We start from the raw sequence: 19,210 nt of genomic DNA, 5'->3' as shown, positions 1-19,210 counted from the left end.
GGCAGAGATTAACTGGGCTAACGTTAATTTTTGATCTCTCATTTTTAATATACCTTGAAATGTATATTAACCACCTCAGATGCATGCTTTATTAAATCAAAGGGTAGGTGTACAGTAAAAGTATTTGAAATTTTGGCAGGATACAACTTTGTAAATAGATGTTTGCGTGTTCAGAAGTAAGACATTTTAAGTAAGTGGAATTGTTGAGTAATTTATGGGTTATTTCTACCCTAAATATGAACAGTTGCGTACTATGAAAAGCTAGTTGACCTCTTGGTGTTACAAACCCATTCCTGGTGTAGTGTTGCACTTTTGATTTCTATGTCACACTCAGAAATTTGGAGAGGGCTTGTTAATTTGATGACTTGCTTCTCTGGTGGGGATGCATCACACCCCAGTAGCCACGTGGTGTGCCAGGCTAGTTCACCTGGCCACCATCCTGTTACTGGCAGCACTCTTTCCTTGGGAGCAATTTCCAGCTGGGTGACTTATTGTGGAGTGGCAGAAGCCAGCTTTATGCCCCTATGTTTCCTAGGTGAAGGTGCACCAAAGGTAGAGGAAGGGGTGCCTTGGCAGAACAAGCTTTGAAAATAGGTCACTACTTCCAAAAGAGTAATTTTGCCTTACCTAATGGTCCCGTTCAGAAGAGCACCTGGGGAAGTGGGCAGCTGAAGAGAGTGCCTTGTTCTTGGCTGCAGCCTTGTCTAGATGCAGTTTGGATCTGAGCAGAGGAGAGGCTGGAGGAGTATCTGCTCCTTTTCCCCTGCCACCACTGAGGAGATGGTATGTTAACTGCCTGCCAGGCAAGGAGTGGTGCCAGCACTCGGATAACACAGAATTCCTAGTGGTATATGTTAACTTCAGAAGTTCATCTTATGTTCAAAGGACACCTGTATACTTGATTATGTTGAGGTGAGCATGAATTTTGAGGGAGCTGGAACACTTTCCTCACCCTACCGTATTTCTGTCCCATGTAAATTCACTCACTGAGATGTGTAACTGTAAGTCATATATTGTGGTTGAATATATGCAGCCGTCTCCTGGATCTACAGGGAATTTTGGACTGTCCCTGTTCTATTCATCATCAGCAAAAGCTTTTTTAAGATGATATCTTAATGATAATTCAGCACCTGGACATTCTTGAATAATTTGGTTTATGGCCTACCCAGATTGTTTACTCACTTGTTGTGAGATATTGCAGTAGCTGTGCCACTTGTAGTGGTGAGAAGGACCTTCTCCTTTCCCCAGAGCTCTACCGGTTCTTTCAGATGTGTTTTTCAAGCAACGGTGATCAAATATAAGGATTAGAGTTAAGTTGCTGGAGTTGTACTGAAATGCATGATACTGTTGCAGAAAGTTGAAGCAACACCAGTGCAGACAGTGGTACGCACCGCTGGCAATAACAGCTCTTCTGTGTGTATCATGTACATGCCATGGTTTCCACTGATCCTCTTTGTATTTCTAAACAAAACTCAAAAATGTAATCTAGTCTTGAAAATCCTTAATGACCTAGAGCTCATGATTTTTGTCTACTGTTTCCTACCCTGTTTCCACCTGAAGATAAAGTTTCATGAGGGTTATGTACCTGCATAAGCAGAGATTCTGATTGTTGGGTGTTGAGAAACCGTATTGCTGGCACTTGGGTTGCTGCTAGAGAGATCTCAGTCCGAGATCTGGCCAAACCAAGTACACTAGTATATGAATTGGAGCGTAAGGGTCATTTATTTGATCCCAGATAAAGTATTCGTGTGAAACAACTATTACAATAGTAGTAACAGTAAAATAATACTATAAAAAAATACTGTTGTTTTACACCTCGCTTGTAGAACAAAAAGTAGAAAAGGTATATCGCTTGATCCCTTCTTTTGCATATTAGATATTTGTTGAAATTGATAACAGAAATCAAATGAAAACTTTGCATGCCCAGCAATCTTTTTTCATGTTCAAAAACTGCATTCCTGTCAAAAATATTTCATATGTGTACATTTAAAAAATAAATAGGAAATAAATGATAAAACTGTCCCTAGAACAGCAGTTGTAACTGCAATGAATGCAGCACAGGCAGTGCTGTCGTGTGGCAGGAGTTTGTCACTTAATGCAGGTTGCCTTCAGCCGTAGTGGGATCCCATAATTTTGCCAGAGTGCTTTGGACACCAGTGTCTTGAGTTTTAGTTTGCATGTATGCAAATGAATGGGGGTGTTTAGCCATGGATCTGGGATAACTTTGTCTGTTCCCCCATAGCTGGAACTCGGCATTCAAGTGGGTGTTCCCTGTACAGCTCAGCGGGGTGAGTTCGGAATTGCTGTGCCTGAGAAGGAAGGTTGCAGGGATTTGAAGTGTGCTCCAACTTCAAGAATGCTGGATTGTATGAAGTGCTCGGGAACAAGCACTGTTGGCATTGAAATTCTTACATTTATGGCCTTTCTGTTTGCTTGTGAAATTCACGGAGTTGGTTGCTAATTGAGTTTGCAGAAAATAACGAAAAGAAAGTACTTTCCCCCCCAACTTTAAAAACAAATTTGACTGTAAGCTCTGCATCTCTTAGGCAGGTATGATGGCAGAAGCAGTAGTAAAAACTAAAACCAGGTGCCTGTAAGATGTAGTGAAAGGTGTTTCTCTTTGTTCTGGGGTCATTTATCCTGTGTCGACACTTTGAAGCAAATATTTTAATTTTCAAAGAAGATAGGGTGGCATTTGCAGTGGTTTGTACAATGAAGGAACGCTTTTTTTGTCTTGGGCTTGTGCAGCCCAACAGTAGTCGGTGTGGTATGTCTCCTGTGCGCCCAGGCTGGTCCTTGCCACAGGCTGCCTCTCTCCTGCCATACAGCCGCATGTGGGTCAAGTCCCAGAGCCTTGCCTTGAGAAGGGAGGTGTGGGGAGAACCTACAGCTTGATAGTTCTCTAATAAAATCCCAGAGATCTCTAGCATCCCACAGATTATCTCTGGATGTTTAGTGGAGTCTTTTGTTTGCCCGGACTGTCCAAGTCACGGTGAGACAGACATCTACTCACCCTATCCCTTGTCTGTGTCTGTCTCTTTTTGGTGGTGTGGGGTTTCTTTGATCTTAAAAAGTGTGCTGAAAATGCATCAATAGTAAACATCCCCAGGGACACTAAAGCACCTAACTTGGCCATATGAATTAGAGCAAATCAAAACGTGTATGTTTATTTCTTTATTGCAACATTTTTACGGTCAAGGGATGTAATGGGTGCTGGGGGGCAAGTGTATCTGCTAGGTAAAAATCCAGACTGTGTATTGTGTCTGATGGGGTTCGTGAACAAGCTTAGACAGGTAAAGACTCTCCTGTTACATGTGCACAGATAAATTTCCTTTTGTGCACCTTAGCTGTTAAAAGTATGCCAGTGTTGTGTTACCACTCTGATAAACACAAGGCATTGCCACTTACTTGTTTGTAGGTGGAATAACCAAATATTGTATCAAAGGGTTGGTTTGGTTCTTTACTGGTCTGAGTGCTGTGTCCCAGAGCGCACCTTCTCCTCCCTGATAACCTTTAGCAAAATAGCCATCTCTTTTCAGTTCCAGTCTATTTTGTCTTTGTTTTTGTTGTCTTAGATATCTCTTCTTACTCTTCATTGCAAAGGCATGGCATGGCGTGGCGTGTCCCTTCCTTTTTTTTCTGGAAGACAGTTTTCCCTTTCAGAAAGGGAAGGATATTCCTGCGTGGGTAACAGTTACAAATAAATTATTACAGTCTCTAGTAATTCTTAAATACTGGTCTTGTTCTGGCTTTGACCGATAATATCTGGAGCTCCTTTCGTGTTTGGGACAGACTTGACTGCAATGACATCTAAATTGGAGCTCTCTGCTTCAATTTCGTCAGTTTGAGGCATTAAAAAAATCAGTGACTTTTAGATGACAAACCTTCAAATAATGCACACTAGTTGCAGGTGCTTTCTTTGTATATACTTTATTTTCTTAAGCAAAATCCCTTAAATTGTGTCCACCGTGCTTCTGAAAGAAGAAACATCCTTACAGATTTCTAATTGATATGTTTGGGTTTTTTTTGTGAGAAAGGTCTAGAGCTGAGGAAGTGCCAGGAATTAATACTAGACAGTTTGTAGTGTACCTCTATGTTTGGTTTTCTTTCTTTCTGCTCCCTCGTGATCTGCTGCTGTGCATTGTCCTGTGCTCACCTGCCTCCAAGGAAAACTGCTAGCAGTTTTAAAGTCATGGAAAAGTAGTTCAGAAGAAAGAGAGGAAATGAGATGAGGATCCAGTAGTGGGGAGGACTGACAAAAAAATCTGCTTTTGTGTGCTGCAGAGGTATACTCAAAACACTGACAGCATTTGTCGGAAAAAAGTTGTAGCAGGAAATGTAAATGGACTAGCTCTAGAGCAAAAGAAGCGTGAGCAGTAAGGGTTTCTGTTCTAGCTGTGAGTTTGTAGTGTCTGGTGATCACACAGGCCACAAATGCTACATTATTTGAGAGAAAAATAAAGGATGGGGAGAAAACTTAAGGGACTTAGGGTCTTCCTGTGACAAAGGAAGAATCATTTGTCTTGAATAGAATAAGGAGTTTGAGATACAGCTTAATTCGCTGGTGATGTTTATACCAGCTTCTAGCCAGAGGCAAAGGAGGAAGGCAGTAATTAATTTTGGAAGTTCTCAAAATTTGCTTCAGATGAGTGGTGCTAGCAGTGAAGCAAAAATAGAAGTAGTTGGGAAGATTTGCCAGAAAGAATAGAGTATTGCAATTGGGAGTGTATTTGTGGAATTAGGGTGTTTTGCAGAGCATAAGAAAGACGTGATTCACTGGATGACATGCAGTAGTCAGCTGTTCTAAAACACGTTTTCTAGTCTGTTTTGTTGCCTTTATGCTCTAAGAATAGTTGACCAGAAAGCTATTGAAATACTGTCTGAGGATTTGGCTCATGAAACAAAAATTAAAATGTAGTATGTAACAAATAAGAAAGTAAATACACAACAAACGTGAGCAGTGAAGTACAACTTCCACTTCAGAATGTATTTTTGCTCAAAAATGTGCTTATTATAACTGCTGCCACATGTGAGGTAACTGGCTTTCCAAAGAACAAGAATTTTGACCAGCTTGTTTTGTTTCCCTTTTCAGGGAAAAACTAATTTGGGTGGTTATTTTGGGTGGTGACACATGAGGGCATTAATGAGAGCGCTGAAATATGCAAGAGTCCCAGCTATAAATAAACTCCATCCGAAGCACCATCCCTCCACCCATCATTCACTTGGTTACCCTGCAAGACGGAATACAAGTTACATGGGTGCAAGGTCTCATTTCTTGAATGTGTCTCTCAAATTTCTGTTTCTAAAATAGTTGTTTGCATGATTTACATAAACCACTTAGTTTTGAAGTTTGCAGCTGCAAATGGTACTGTACGATGTATGTGGTTCAAGAAGCTCTGTCTGTGATAAAGAATAGTTTTAAAAATGGTTGCAGCTTTACAGGTGTTACAATGTTCATCAGTAGCTGTTTTTTTATTCTTATTTGTATTCCAAGTACCTTGATTTTGGAGATCTGAGTTCAGCTGATGTGGATGTGGAGGAGTACACAGGAGTTTCTTTGCCTCATTGATTTCATTGCATTTGTATTAGGATTTGAAAAAGAAAGCTAGTTGTAAAATGTGTATATGGTTGTGCCTTTTTTGTATATATATTGTTTTTTTCTAGAATACAAAGTATAACTTCATTTCTGATTGTGTTTGCTTAACTAATGTGCAGGCTCAGCTACATGGTCCCATGGCATTCTTTTTGGCACCAGAACAACTGGTTGGCAATTTAACACTGAATAGTTAAACAGGAAAAGCTTTTTTTGTCACTTCTTAAAAGTTGTCTTTTGATTTCATTAAAAAAAAAGTGACTTAAAGTTGCTGACCAAAAAGTGATAAAATTGTCATTGGAGTGCTTAACTGAGGATTATAAAAGTCCAGTTCTGTGTTCTTTTAAGAATTGCTTGGTAAATAATAGAAACTAATGCCTGAGTGTTTATATGTTTTGGGTTTTTTTTATATGTTTATATGTTTTCTATATAAAATGCCGTTTTCAGCTGTGTTATTTGCTTGAAGAAAGTTCTTCATGTAGACTGTATTAAATAATTAACACAGTTTAGTGCTAATTTTGACATCTGCTAACATTTGGATGTTTTCAGTACAGTAACTTACATCTTCAAAGCAGTGAAGAGAAGCTGATTTTCAGAACATTTTACAAGAATCAGCTCTTTCTCAGAGCCTAAATAATTATTTTCCTGCATTAACACTTGGAGTAGAAAGGTTGCTGTCAGAATGGAAGGGGAAAGTAAAGGTTAAATCTTATTTAAAAGTGAATGTTGAAGAAAGGCTAAACTGCTGTGGAACCTAATGGTTCTGTTGTAAAGACTGAGGAAGACTCTTGGTTCAGTCCCCTGTTAAGGCTGTTCAGATTACTTCAGTGATTGCCAGTGTTCGTGCCACGAAGTAGGAGAAGGCAGAGTAGCCACCTGGCAAATGAGTCAGTAAATTAAGGCTGGCCAGAAACTTGATGGCTGTGGTTTCTTGGGAGTGTCCAGACCCCCAAATCTTTGTGGAGACTCTGGTCAAAATGGGGACAGTTCTGATGTGGGGAAGGGGATTTCCATTCCAGACGGGAGCGGGATGGGTTAAAGCACCCTGCAGGCCCCGCTCCCTGGGGCACCAGCCCTCAGCCATTGCCCCTCAAAGCCAGGGACATGGCCAAGGCCACTGTCCCAGCTGGGCTCTCCTCCCACCTGCAGCCATCCTCTGCTTGTCTTCTTTGGCTCTGTGAAGTTTTTGTAGGACATGGAACAATGCTAACAGAGGAGGTTGGAAAATTTAGCTTATTAAGGAACAACCTCAAAAACTTCTGGGAATCATGTCTTTCAGGAATTAGGGAAACTGGTGGAGAATACAAAACCCTGAAATCTGTGTCTTAGAGAACAAAGAAGCAGTTTCTTGTCCAGCTCATTGTAAAGCATCTCATTTGAAAAAGGAATGTTTTTTGTTTTGCTCGTTCTGCAGTTGTTAATTTTAGATGAGAGCGTAATTACTTCTTGTTAATTACTGTGAAAACAAATGGTAAAATTAACCTGAAGTGTAGATTTTTTGAAATTTTTTATTTGGTAGTAGGAATCTCTTAAAATCATAGTTTACCCTTATGATTGAAACATAGCAAAAACTGAATTTCAATAGAGAATAATGATTTTGCCAGCAGTGCCCTTTGTATCTCTGGGAGGAAACAGTAAATGTTCCTTTTACCAGGACGTGCACATGTGCATGTGTATCAGTTCACAGAAAGGACTCACAAAAAAAACCCAACCCACAAACCTTGGGTGATATAATTGTTGTTGTTTCCCCCACGGTTAATCTAGACTTGTGAAAGCAACCCTGACGTGAGGTTGGGGTTTATCAGTGCCAGGCAGCCCACGCTAATTGGTTCCGCTCCGCGCTGGGCTGCTGCGGCCGCGGAACTGCGGCGATGCCGCTCTTCCTGCGGCACGCTCGGACGAGAGGAGACCGGCCGGAGTGCTGGCGCTGGGCTGGGAGGCGAAGCCGTCCTGGGTGGGGAGCCTGGGGCTGATCCTGCTCCCTGCCCGCACGGCTTGGGTGCGCTCTTCTTTTGAATGCCAAGTGCTAAACGCTTCTGCCATGGGCGTTTTTTTCCCTACAGTAAAGTTTATAGGCAGTGCAAAACTGTGTTCTGAGTCGGGAATCTTGGATTTTATTTTTTTTTTAAACTTTAAGCTGGTAGCGAGTTTTTCAGTGTTCATGTTCAAAAGCTGCTTATGGAAACTCTGTATATTTGCATAATTGTTTAACCTGGTGTCTTACATCTTGAGGTGTGTCAGTAGCAGATGCTGATGTTAAAGGTATGGTGAGTTCCCTTCCCTGCTGCGCTCCTCCAGGGGTGTCCGAGCCTGGCCAAGCTGCCTCTGTGCCTTTGCACCACTCCTGAGGAAATCTTCTTCCGTTCATTGCTTTGCCTTCGGAATCAAACAAGAAATAATACATGCTTTTTGTAAGTTCACTGTGCTTCTGCATCTTGAACGCTGAGCGCAGCCTGGTTAACAGCCTTGCTTTCCTCCTCCATCTTAAAAAGGTTTAGGAGAAGTAAAGAAGCTACAAAGCTGAAAATAAAGATCATGAAAGGTATCAAATGGCCGCTGTTGCAGGAATGACTAAGTAGACTGGGAAGTGTCCATCTGGCCCTAGTGTTATGAATAACTAAAGAAGGATGTACTAAAAGTCTGGAAACCACAAGTGGCAGGAGAAGGTGCAACAGAAGCACTGTGAGACCCTGAGAACATCGAATGAAACATCATAGGGCAGGTTGAAAACAAAAAGTTATTTTGTGTAACATAGTTCAACCGTGGCACTGCTTGGCACAACATTGTAAACACTGGTAATGTCTAGAGGTTTGAAAAGTGAGAGCACATACTTGCAGGGCATTTTGAAATGGAGAGACACCATCCACAGATCAGGACATCCCAGAAGCATGAGATAGGGGCCTGGGAGGGTGCCCTACAGCAGTGTCCCTCTTCCCTTCAGCCTGCTGTGGCTTCCTTCGGTGGTTGGTGTCGAACCTGCGTGCTGTGCCTTGTGCACCTGCTGTGTGCCAGTGCCACTGCCTTCGAGCCAGAGTGGCCTACAGGGTGTCTTGGCCTCCACAGCCTCTTCTGACAAGATGTTTCATACCTTTTGGAAGTTTCGTGTGCAGCATGAAAAAGGATTTTATCTGTTTCCTTTAAACTTGCATTCTGGTGATTTCATGTAAAGCCTTTTGTATTGTAAGTAGTAGAAAATAGTTGTTCTCTGAGGTTTTTTTTTATTAATTTCCCCCTCCCCCCCCATGCTATTCAGGATATTCATCTGGCATATCTCCCTTTAGTCACCTTTCTCTGAAGTGAATATATCTGGTCTGTTTTCTCTGTCCTCATTCTAAACCTGTTAATGGGTTATTTTGAAGAAGGCAAACCAGCACCTTCGGCAGGCTTAATTGACAGTTCTCTCTTATAAGCAGTATCTTTCTGCTTCCATGTTATAGTTCAGATTATTGTAGTACTCAGCACACTGTGCTAATTAGAGCCCATAGTAATTCTTTTTTATAGAAGCACCACTTCAACAACAGATACTGTGTTTAGGAAGTCCCAAGATCTTCCAGTTGTGCATCCCAACTGAACAGTGTGTGCATCACGTGGCATGGCATAGATCACCACTGTCTGTGTACCCAGGGACATTTTTGCATTTTTCTAGATTCACCATAGAACTACCAAATCAAGTTTGTAGATGATTTGTGTTTTCATGCTGCTTTGCTGTAATAGCCACCTTTAAAAACAGGTTTAGTAGTTGCATAGTTAGCCTAAAAGGAGTAATTTCTTGTGAGCATATTTGATTTGGACTCCTTTAATATTCCGCAAAGAAGCCTGGATTTAAGCTTGTTTGTGGTGTCAAATGAGAAGGAAATATTGTTAACTGCTTGCTTTCTTCTTCACAGTTGTATAACAGTTTTTACAGTTATTCTCCTGAATCTGATTTGTTTGCCTTTCCCTCTTCTCACAAAAGCTTAGTCTCAGAATGACTAGCTACCTGTAACCACCAAGTCAGATTCCTGTGAACCTGCTTTATATATCTATCCATTTCTCCACACAGCAGAAAGCATAAGGAAGAAGAGGTAAAACAAGATCAATGCTAGCAAATCTAATGATAAAGGAAGACTTTTAAAAGTATTACTGAAAATGACAGGAAGAAATACTGAAGGTGTTAGGCCCTAGGTATGAGGTCTCTGATGTGCATGTTGCACAGTTTATGTTGCTCAGACTGATCTGTCCTGTTTAAAGGTAAATTAAGGTATGAAGCTAAAAGTTAATTTTTGTTTCTCCTAGTGGCTGTAAAATTAATTGCAGTGCAAAATTGGTGTTATTATCCATTGTTCTTTGCTAGGAAATTGTTTTTGCATTTAAACTCTAACATGGACAGATCAACAGTGTTTCAGCAGTTCAAAAATCATGTCAGTATTAGGAAAAAAGATGATTTGATATATTCATGCTACCTTTCCTTGTTACTGCTAGTGTGAGCAAAGCTCAGTATACTTCAAGACTGAGTTCAGGAGTGAGCAGTGCAGTTAGCATTTGCTGTAAGTATGAATCCGTTCTCAAACAGAATTTCAGAATATGAAATCATGGCAAATAATATTTTGACTTTGTGACAAAGTAACTACACAGAATCGGTCTACCATCAGAGTTAGTTTGGGCGAGTGGTGTATGTAATCACACTAACCCATTTTTCAGAAAGAGTAACACAACATTTTATATGACTGTTAAACGTGCAAAACCTTTTCACTGCTTAAGTATTTAGCAAGCATTCAGTCATAGTATTTACTTTAATAGATACACCCCAAAACTTTCTGAAACTGTGGACTATACTCATCCAAAATGGTACAGAAGTGAGTTCTGAAAATGTGTGTAGCTGACTACTAGAAGTTATGCTGGTCCAGGTGGTGAAGGTGTATGCTTTTCTGCACTTTCACAAGAAAAGAGGGAGGTGCTAATGAGAGCAGAGTCACCCATCCCATAACGTGCTCGTATTATTATCCAAATAAACTCATTTTAATTGCTATTTAATTGTCTTTTTTAAAACACCAAGAATATGGTCACAGCGCTATTGCATGCAGAGTAACAGTGTCGTGTATAAACATCACTGCTCTGTGATGCTGGGGCTGCCCTGGCTCCATCGGGAGTGTATCCTTTCCTTTGTGTCGGAAGTTCATTTTTCTTTGAGTAGTTTTTCAGCCTTTCTAGTGATGCTTGCCAAACAGCTTAGTGTTTGTTGTTGCAAGAGATAAGTCCATTGCTTAGTAAAGCAGTAAAACATAAGAGGGGTGTGATACTGAAAAAACACATTGTTTAGGGTGTGTTCAGTAGGTTGGGACCGAGTGCCTTGTCTTGGGCAAAGATGTAATCATACTACCATCTCTGGAATGTGCAGAGACAAGACCTGACGAGTCAGGGTAGTTGCTTCTATAGCCTTGCTGCTCCAGATACAGCAGAGAGAAGGTAGTGCAAGTCCAGTAGCTGTTGCCATAATAGGTCATGACACTCCTGATGTTTCAGCCTTTCCGTATTGTGGAAGAAAATAATTTGTCTTGTCAACTGTTCCAGTTACTGGTTTTTGAGTATTATGTGGGAGCCAGAAGCAGTCTTCCTTCCTTTCTTCCTGATCTGATAGTTTTCTAGAAGCGTAACCTAAGCTAACAAAGCTCATCAGACTAAGCAAAGGAACTACAGGAGATTTTTCAGGAGTCCTTCTCTTGTCATGGTGACTGCCAAGGGGTTGTGGCACTGTAGAATGGGTAAAGCCAGGCTAGTGAGACGGGCAGGTTGGTATCTTTTGGATAAATAGCATCATTGTACTGAAGGAAAGCTCATGCTGGTGCTGCTGTCTACCCCAAGTTATTGAACAGCTGGAGGTTAAAAAGTGGATGAAAAATTCCTTAAAATGAGAAGGCTGTCTATACAAACTTCTACAGCACGAGTATGAAATGTAAATGTGTTGGATAATTACAGGTGTGTTGTTAGTGTCCAAACTGAACTCTGGTTCATGCAGTCTTTCATTTAACGCTGAATTATTCATAAAGCAATGAGTTAAACTGCTGAAAGCAGGCAGTAATTTAGTCACTGTTTGTTTTAGTAAATTTTTCGGGGTGACTTCTTAAATGGCAGCTTTTGGTCCACTGAGTAATTGCATCGGTAATACCCTAAATGCTTTATACGTGTCTATAAGAAGTTAATCACATTTTTAAGACTTAAAATTTTGTTTTGTAAAGTGCCATCAGGCTGCTTCTCTCTTCAAAGGTAAGCAGATAAATGAGTCGCTGCAGCAAATTGCCTACTTTAAAGAGCAGGTTCTGTGCAGGCTATTTGTTCTCAGCTGTTTTTCTGTCCACAAAGTTACATTTACCTCCCTTTTATTTTCAAATAAAGATAACTTTCTCAGCAGGATCAAGTTTCAGATGCTATTTACCTTACAGACTGGTGTCTTTCATGCATGTTTAGTGTTTAGGAGCTTCTTAGATAAAACAAAGAAGTCATTACTCCAAGAATAGAATAGTCATGTAACCTATTAATATGATGTCTTTTTTTTTTATTCATTAGGTACATTGGTGCAATTTAAAACCAGTCTTGCCATCCTGTGTTTTGTCAAAATGTTCTCGTTGGACAGACAGACGTAATGATAGGAATACGAGGCAACAGCAATATAATGATTGATCAGTGTAATAAGTGGTGGCTGCAGCGTTACTGTCTGTCTAGTCATTGCTAAATATTTTGTAGGCATGGCTGAGATGAGTCTGCTTCCAGGAAGCTGTCCCATCCCAGTAATGTTTTCTTCTTCATTTACTGTCTTGTGTAGCATCATCTTCTGTGGGGGATTTGCAATTCATAGTCAATAATGCAATAATTATTTGTTTCAGATGACAATTAGAGGGCATGAGACTTCCATATAATACTGTTTCTGTTTTGTTTTGTTGGTGTTTTTTTTATATCTAACATTGGCTACTTGCTCTTTAGTAAACAAATGTCCTTTCTACTTTCTTTCTTTCTTTCTAAATTTGCTAAGGCAAATTTTGAAAACATTGAAGACCTTTAAACCTTGTCTCTTTAGCTACAAGTCATCTCTCTTCCTATGCTCTCAACACCTTTCTTCCTTAATCTGTAAGTTTGCCTCTTGCCTCCGGGTACTTCTCTAGAAGCCTTTTACCCTTAAGACTTAGTCATTTTCCTCCATAGCTTTCTTGTTCAGAGGTTTGCATCGCTAGATCTGCCTTTTGACACCAGATCAAGTAATGAAAAAGTAATGAACCATGAAGGAAGAAAAATAATAAATGAACCAAAAGCAAATTATCCACCATTTTACTAATGTGAAAATTAACTTTTAGCTGTAAAGGCAAATTACATGATTTTTACAAGGCATGGGAAGATCTGTGGCAGCAGTTATCTACACCTTGACATCAGTTTGTAGGACCTTGAGGATTTATGTACTTCCCTTTCCCCTCTTCCCGTTCTACTGGCCAAATTAATCTCTGTCTCTGTTACTGTTTCATCCTTTAAAAATGTTTTAGGTGGATTGCTTTATTTTTGGATGCCTTTTGAAAGGCAGCCACACTACAGAAATTGGTTGAGAGCTCTTCAGATTTCCGTTACAGCAATGTAGGACTATCTTAAAAAAAATGAACCTGTGTAGAACACTTTTCATTTAATTCCTTTTCTTTCAAGTCCCTTTGTGCAGTAAGTGTTTTTTGTGTTCTAACTGCAGATAGGGATTAGAGGCCAAATAGTTTCTTACTTTTGAAAGGCTGAATTCTTCCAGAGTAAGTCAGGAGAGATTTTTGCTTTGAACTTATAAATTAATTTAATTCAGATCACAGCGCTGAGAACTTATTTGGCTAATTTTGGTGTGTGTCATATTTTTGGTTGGTTGTTGTTGTTTCATGGTGCCTTTTTTTTTTTTTTTTAAACCCTGTCTCCTGGAAGTAATGCCTATTAATCTGGATTTTGTAGCAGTGGTTTTCCGATTTAGAGAAGCAAGTCACAGATTTTTCTTGTGAGCGGTTGGTATAGTCACATAAAAAACAGTTCCACTGGTTCAACAGACTACTGCAGACTGCTTATAGGCATGGTTTGGGGGTCTTTGCTACAGAGAGTTGTGAAGTAACCTGTTTGCACCACTTTTCTCAGTTAAAGAGAAATATTTATTCCTCATCTTCGCGTTATTCTAAATTTCTGTTTGCTTTCAAGAAGTAATATTCTTGCTTTAAGGTTTTCTGAGCAAGTCTTGTCAGTGTCCTCTTTGCACCACCACAGTTCAGTAACTGCTTCAGAAGCGCTGCGTTTACTGCTTGCTTTAGGAATTTCTCAATTATGTGTTTTGATATGCTGCTCAATAGTTGCAATAGTAAAGGTCAATTTGGTGGTAAAAGAGGTGATTTTTAATATTGCACTTCAAATCACTGGATATTTTTTCATGACGATTTCTAGCAATGGTGATTTTGTTAAATATTGTTTTGTTTTACTTGTGTGGTATTATCCATGTGAGACTGGCATTCTGAATTATGCACTGAAGAAGTAAACTTCTAGAGGTTTATTTGACGTATTTAAAATACTGATGTATTTTAAAATATTTATTTTTAAAACTCTTTAAAAAAGTGATTATAGTATGTTCCACAATTGAAGAGGAGTTACGCGGTGAGTGCTGAGGACCAGTGGCTCAGCGGGGCTGCCCAGGGGATCCTTACACGTTCCTCTGCTTGCAAGGGGTCCCGTGAGTTCTGATGCTGAGGTGCAAAGCTGGACCTGGACTGCATGTTCAGCATGCAATTGGTATCCTTTGATGTTGATGTAATTTGCTACAAGAGTGACTTGGCTCATTTTTCAGTGAGATTTACATTGCTTGACTTTATTCTTATCTCCTGCCACCTTATATTTTTGCTCAGGAAATCCCTTTTTGCAGTGTTAGCTGCAGCTTCGCTCGTCCATTGGAATTCACACCACCACGGCCCCCAATTGGTCATATTTGTATATACAGTTCTATATATATTAAAAAAAAATATTAAAAGACCTTCTGAAAACTTTTATGAAAGCTTTCATTCTGGAATATCTGTTTAGTCCAGCAGCAAGGGCGAAAGTCTTGTGTTTTCAGTTTTCCTCCCACTAAAGGCAGAACCCTGGATATGAAGTTTGGAGTGTCAAAGTCTGCTGCTGCCAGCAGTAGCTGACTGTCTGACTTCTCTTCCGCCTGCTAACCCTACTGTCAGTGCGACTCCCTCCTCGTTCCTGGGATACTGGTGGAAGTTCTGCGTGGAGGTCCATGCCAACTGCCTGCAGTGACATGTAAAAGTACTCGGTACTAGTGATTTCCATCGTGAAGTGTCGTGCACGGTAAATTGTAAGCAAGTTTTTAGTATCGCTGTTACTCCTTCATTGTGGTGTCTTTAACCTCAAAAGGAAACAAATGTTTCATAACCTCCTAGGGAGGCTACTTCAGTTTCTCCTCTGTGGCTGCCAGCTGCAAAACCTAATGACAAACATTATAGATAATCTTTCAAAATTTGAATATTCAGTGTGATATGAGTCATAACTGAAACCTGTGAAATGAGTAGCTCGCTGTCCTCATTGTTAAAGTATTCTGCCATGATTTAATTGCTGCGATAGTAGAGTCGTTCTGTAGCTTTTGTCCACATGTGACTGCAAGCACGTGTTTACTGCTGAGCAACATACCCTACAGCTCAGAGACAGGTGAAGTTCTGCAGTATCTTGTCTTGTAACAGGACTTAGGTTGTGCCAAAAGCCACCTGATCTTGACAAAATCTTTTCTGCTTTTTCTCATTAATAGTAAAGAAATAAAACAAACTTCGAGATTCCTTCCCTGTGGATTTGAATTATTGTGAACAGTAGAACAATAGAGCAATATCCCTCTCAGTGACATTGAGTTCATCTTATTAAACCAGCTGAATCCATCCGAACAGCTTTTTTTGAATACAGTCTTTTTTTAATCATTAGTGCTATTTTTGTTCTGGTTACTTAACAGTGCGAGTATTTGAGTATGAAAATGTTGAGGTCATAGTCCATCACAAGGAGATTTTTTTTTTTTTTTAATGCTTTCTGTAAGGTTTGGCATCCCATGGCAAGACTGTAGTTTCAGAGAATTTTGTCTTTTTTTTTGTCTTTGGGGCTCTGCACCCCCTCCAGCATCAATTGCAGTAACTGTTTTGCTTTTAGGCTCACATCTCAACACTTCAGTGACAGACTTAGTTAATGAGTGATGAGAAGTTTGCACATGCAGAGTCATTTATGTATGATCCAGTAATTTGTCTGTATAAGGTGATAGACACTTCTTGCTACCTTCCCGAACTATATTGTCATGTTCCAGTTTCTTTCCAGTTGCATACATCAGTTTTTAGACTTGATTTCATTTCAGCATTCTTGATCTTCTAGTAAATAAGTGAAAGCTCTTGTTTTGCTTAAACTGACTAATGCCTGAAAAGCCTCTTCTTGGAAGATGTCTTAACCTCCAAACTGCAGAGACCCCCTTTAAACACTTCAAGCTGTAATGTTTGTTTGTAGTGCAGTGACATGGGTAGATAGAAATCTGTATATAACCTTAAATGCTAAATGTTGCGGAAGAAATGATCATCACTGTTTTTCATGTTGCCTTGCATTCCTTTTTGCAATGAAAGAATAGCTACAAAGTTGGGTGTGTTGCATTTTGGGGAGGTACTCTTCACTAAACAGTCTGACAGTGTCTAAAATTCTGGTATTGAAAACTGTGTTTATTTAATGTTTTGCAGTACTGTATTTCGAGAGTTAAAAACATTCCATATTCATAAAGTCACTTCATACTTTACTGTAATACTTTCTCCATTTGTGTGGTTTATGTTAACTTTTGATTGATTAATAGACTGCATCTTTAATCCAAGGATGTGATGAGAACGGGGTATTCTGGTCTAGGAAGTGACAGGTGACCTGACTGGGGTGATGTTGACACACTGTGGTTTAAGCGGCATTAAAGGCAGCAGTGCATTCAGTAGTACGTTTGGTAGGAAGGTTTTCCTGGCCAATGTGGACAGGTATTTCTTCTTTTTCTTAATCCTATATTGTATAATCGAATAAGTCTTTGGCGTTGTTCTGCTTGAGGCGAAGGAAAGCATGTTTCTTAGTTAAATCTTTGTATGATTTGACAATTCTTTCCTATGACCAGGTAAGGACAACAGAGGAAAACATAAATTACTGGTTTTCAATGCTATAGTTGAAAATAAGAGTTGTCATACTGCTTGTAAATCTGTTGAACAAGGACTGTGTTTTGTTTGTGCAAAGCATTGACTGTGATAGTTGGATTTCATTAGAAGTTTAGAAGTTCCTTGATTCACAGAGGCCACAAACACTCATTAGTGTTATCTGGGCTCCATATGTGAAAGCTGTGTTACAAAATGTGTGTCAATATATGCCAGAAAAAGCAGCAGTGTCATACATCATGATTCAATTTATCTTATCACTAAATCATATCTCTCTGAAGATGCCTCTGTTTGTCTTTTAAGTTGATTGCATTTGGTATGATCTCTTCTGCGTTTCCTCCCTCCTCTCTGCCAACCATTCATACTTGTGAGGAGTGTAGAGCAGTATCTCATAGAAAGCTCTTTATTTTCTTTGTTAATGACAGGTCTTTCCCCATAAAACATGGTTTAAATACTCAGTTAAAAGAATGTTTTGGATGAGCTTTTAGTGAAGAACTGACTATTCCTCACGTGTTTGCTTTGGTTTGTTTCTAGATGCTAAATTGGCTTGATGATAATTTTTAAAAAATAAATAAAAAAAAATCCTAGTATTAATTTAGTGCAAACAGTTGTTGCATTGCTGTACGTGTGCTATATGGTTCCGGATGGGAGAGGAGTGACCCAGAGGACAGCTTCTTGTTAGACCCTCACCATGCTGTTTGTGATCTTTCCTTTTTACTCTTCTTTTTGTCTCTTTCACTTTTCATGAGTTGCAGCAGTTTAAACTTGTCCCCCCCCTTAATTTTGCTGTAAGTAAGTAATGTTTATTTTAACTTGCTGTTCTACTGAGCTGCAGCATCACCAGTGCTGCCAGCTGCCAGTGGGGCTTTTGCAGCCATATTGCTCAGGAGCTGATTTTCTAATAAAATCAAACTTTAAATCGTACTTGATTTTGCTTTTGTACTAATAATGATAAATGAGAAGGGTGCACGCTGTATCGTGTGTTTCAGCATACATGTTTGACCGATGCCCCAGGGAGGGTTTGCTGCGGCCTAGTAAGCGTCAAAAGCCGTGTTTGAGCGCGGAGTTGGTGATCTTTTGTAGCTCTGACCCAGAAGGAAGTCTCTCAGGTGGTTCCGTTCATGCTCAGGGCAGAGGTTATTGGTTCCGTGGATTTACTAAAGAGTAAATAACGAGAATGGGAATGCCGGTCGTGAAAGTGTCTCTTCTCGTGCGCTGTGAATGGGAAGCAGGCTGCAAGGGCGCGTTGCGCACGCCTCAGCGCGGCTGAGAGAAGGGCAGGACTGTCGAGCAACCGGTGACCGATCCTGCTTTTGCCGCGGCGCGTTCTGCTCCTGGTCGCTTGTGTTGGTCCCTTTTGTCCGGGCGAAATTCGGCTGCCTTCAGAGCGGAGGCCGCCCTTCCGTTCCTGCGGCCGCCGGGCGCCCCTGCCCGCCCCCCGGCCGCCGGGCGCCCCTGCCCGCCCCCCGGCCGCCGGGCGCCCCTGCCCGCCCCACGGCCGCCGGGCGCCCCTGCCCGCCCCCCGGCCGCCGGGCGCCCCTGCCCGCCCCCCGGCCGCCGGGCGCCCCTGCCCGCCCCCCGGCCGCCGGGCGCCCCTGCCCGCCCCCCGGCCGCCGGGCGCCCCTGCCCGCCCCCCGGCCGCCGGGCGCCCCTGCCCGCCCCCCGGCCGCCGGGCGCCCCTGCCCGCCCCCCGGCCGCCGGGCGCCCCTGCCCGCCCCCCGGCCGCCGGGCGCCCCTGCCCGCCCCACGGCCGCCGGGCGCCCCTGCCCGCCCCACGGCCGCCGGGCGCCCCTGCCCGCCCCACGGCCGCCGGGCGCCCCTGCCCGCCCCACGGCCGCCGGGCGCCCCTGCCCGCCCCACGGCCGCCGGGCCCCCGCCGGGCGCGGCCCCCGCGGCGGGGCGGGGCGGGGCCGGGCGGCGCTGACCAGGGTGCTGACGGCGCCGCCGCCGCGCGTCGTGGCTCCGCTCGTGCTGTTCCCCTCGGGAGCCGCGTCCCTCCTGCCGGACAGGGTACCCGCATCCCTGGCTGCCCACGCGGTCGGTAACTTGTGTGTAGCTGTTGAGTATGGAACCGTTCTTGGTGCCAGAAATCAGTGGCTCTGGGGGTTCGGTGCTGTAGTAGAATACACAAGTTGATAGCGGGACCGGTACATCAAAGAGAAACTTATCAGACGTTTTAAAACGTGTCTTTTAACTAGTGCTTGTCCCTGAGATGGTTGCAAGGAGTTACAGGTTTTACAATTTGATGTTAAAAAAACACAGTTTATTCAAGAATATATCTACTTCTCTGTAATCATGCTGAAATGATCCATCAGCTTTTGATGTGCAAGCAATAGAAGGAGGTGTCGTTCAGCTGTTGGATAAATCGGGAAGATGTCTGTTCAATCAAAGCAATGCATCTTTGAAATCATGGGAGTTTAGTTCATGGACTTGTTTTGTC

At 41.8% G+C, this 19,210-nt stretch overlaps 1 protein-coding gene across 3 annotated transcripts in view; it reads left to right on the top strand.

Annotated features, from left to right (window-relative positions):
• USP7 (ubiquitin specific peptidase 7) overlaps window positions 1–19,210 on the top strand; it is a 74,431-nt gene that overhangs the window by 11,815 nt on the left and 43,406 nt on the right. The gene's annotated exons all lie outside the window — the stretch shown is intronic.

Source organism: Tauraco erythrolophus, chromosome 17 (assembly GCF_009769465.1).
Source record: "Tauraco erythrolophus isolate bTauEry1 chromosome 17, bTauEry1.pri, whole genome shotgun sequence".
Lineage (NCBI taxonomy): Eukaryota > Metazoa > Chordata > Aves > Musophagiformes > Musophagidae > Tauraco > Tauraco erythrolophus.
The sequence above is the reverse complement of the archived record's forward strand: the minus strand, read 5'-3'. Positions and strand labels throughout refer to the sequence as shown.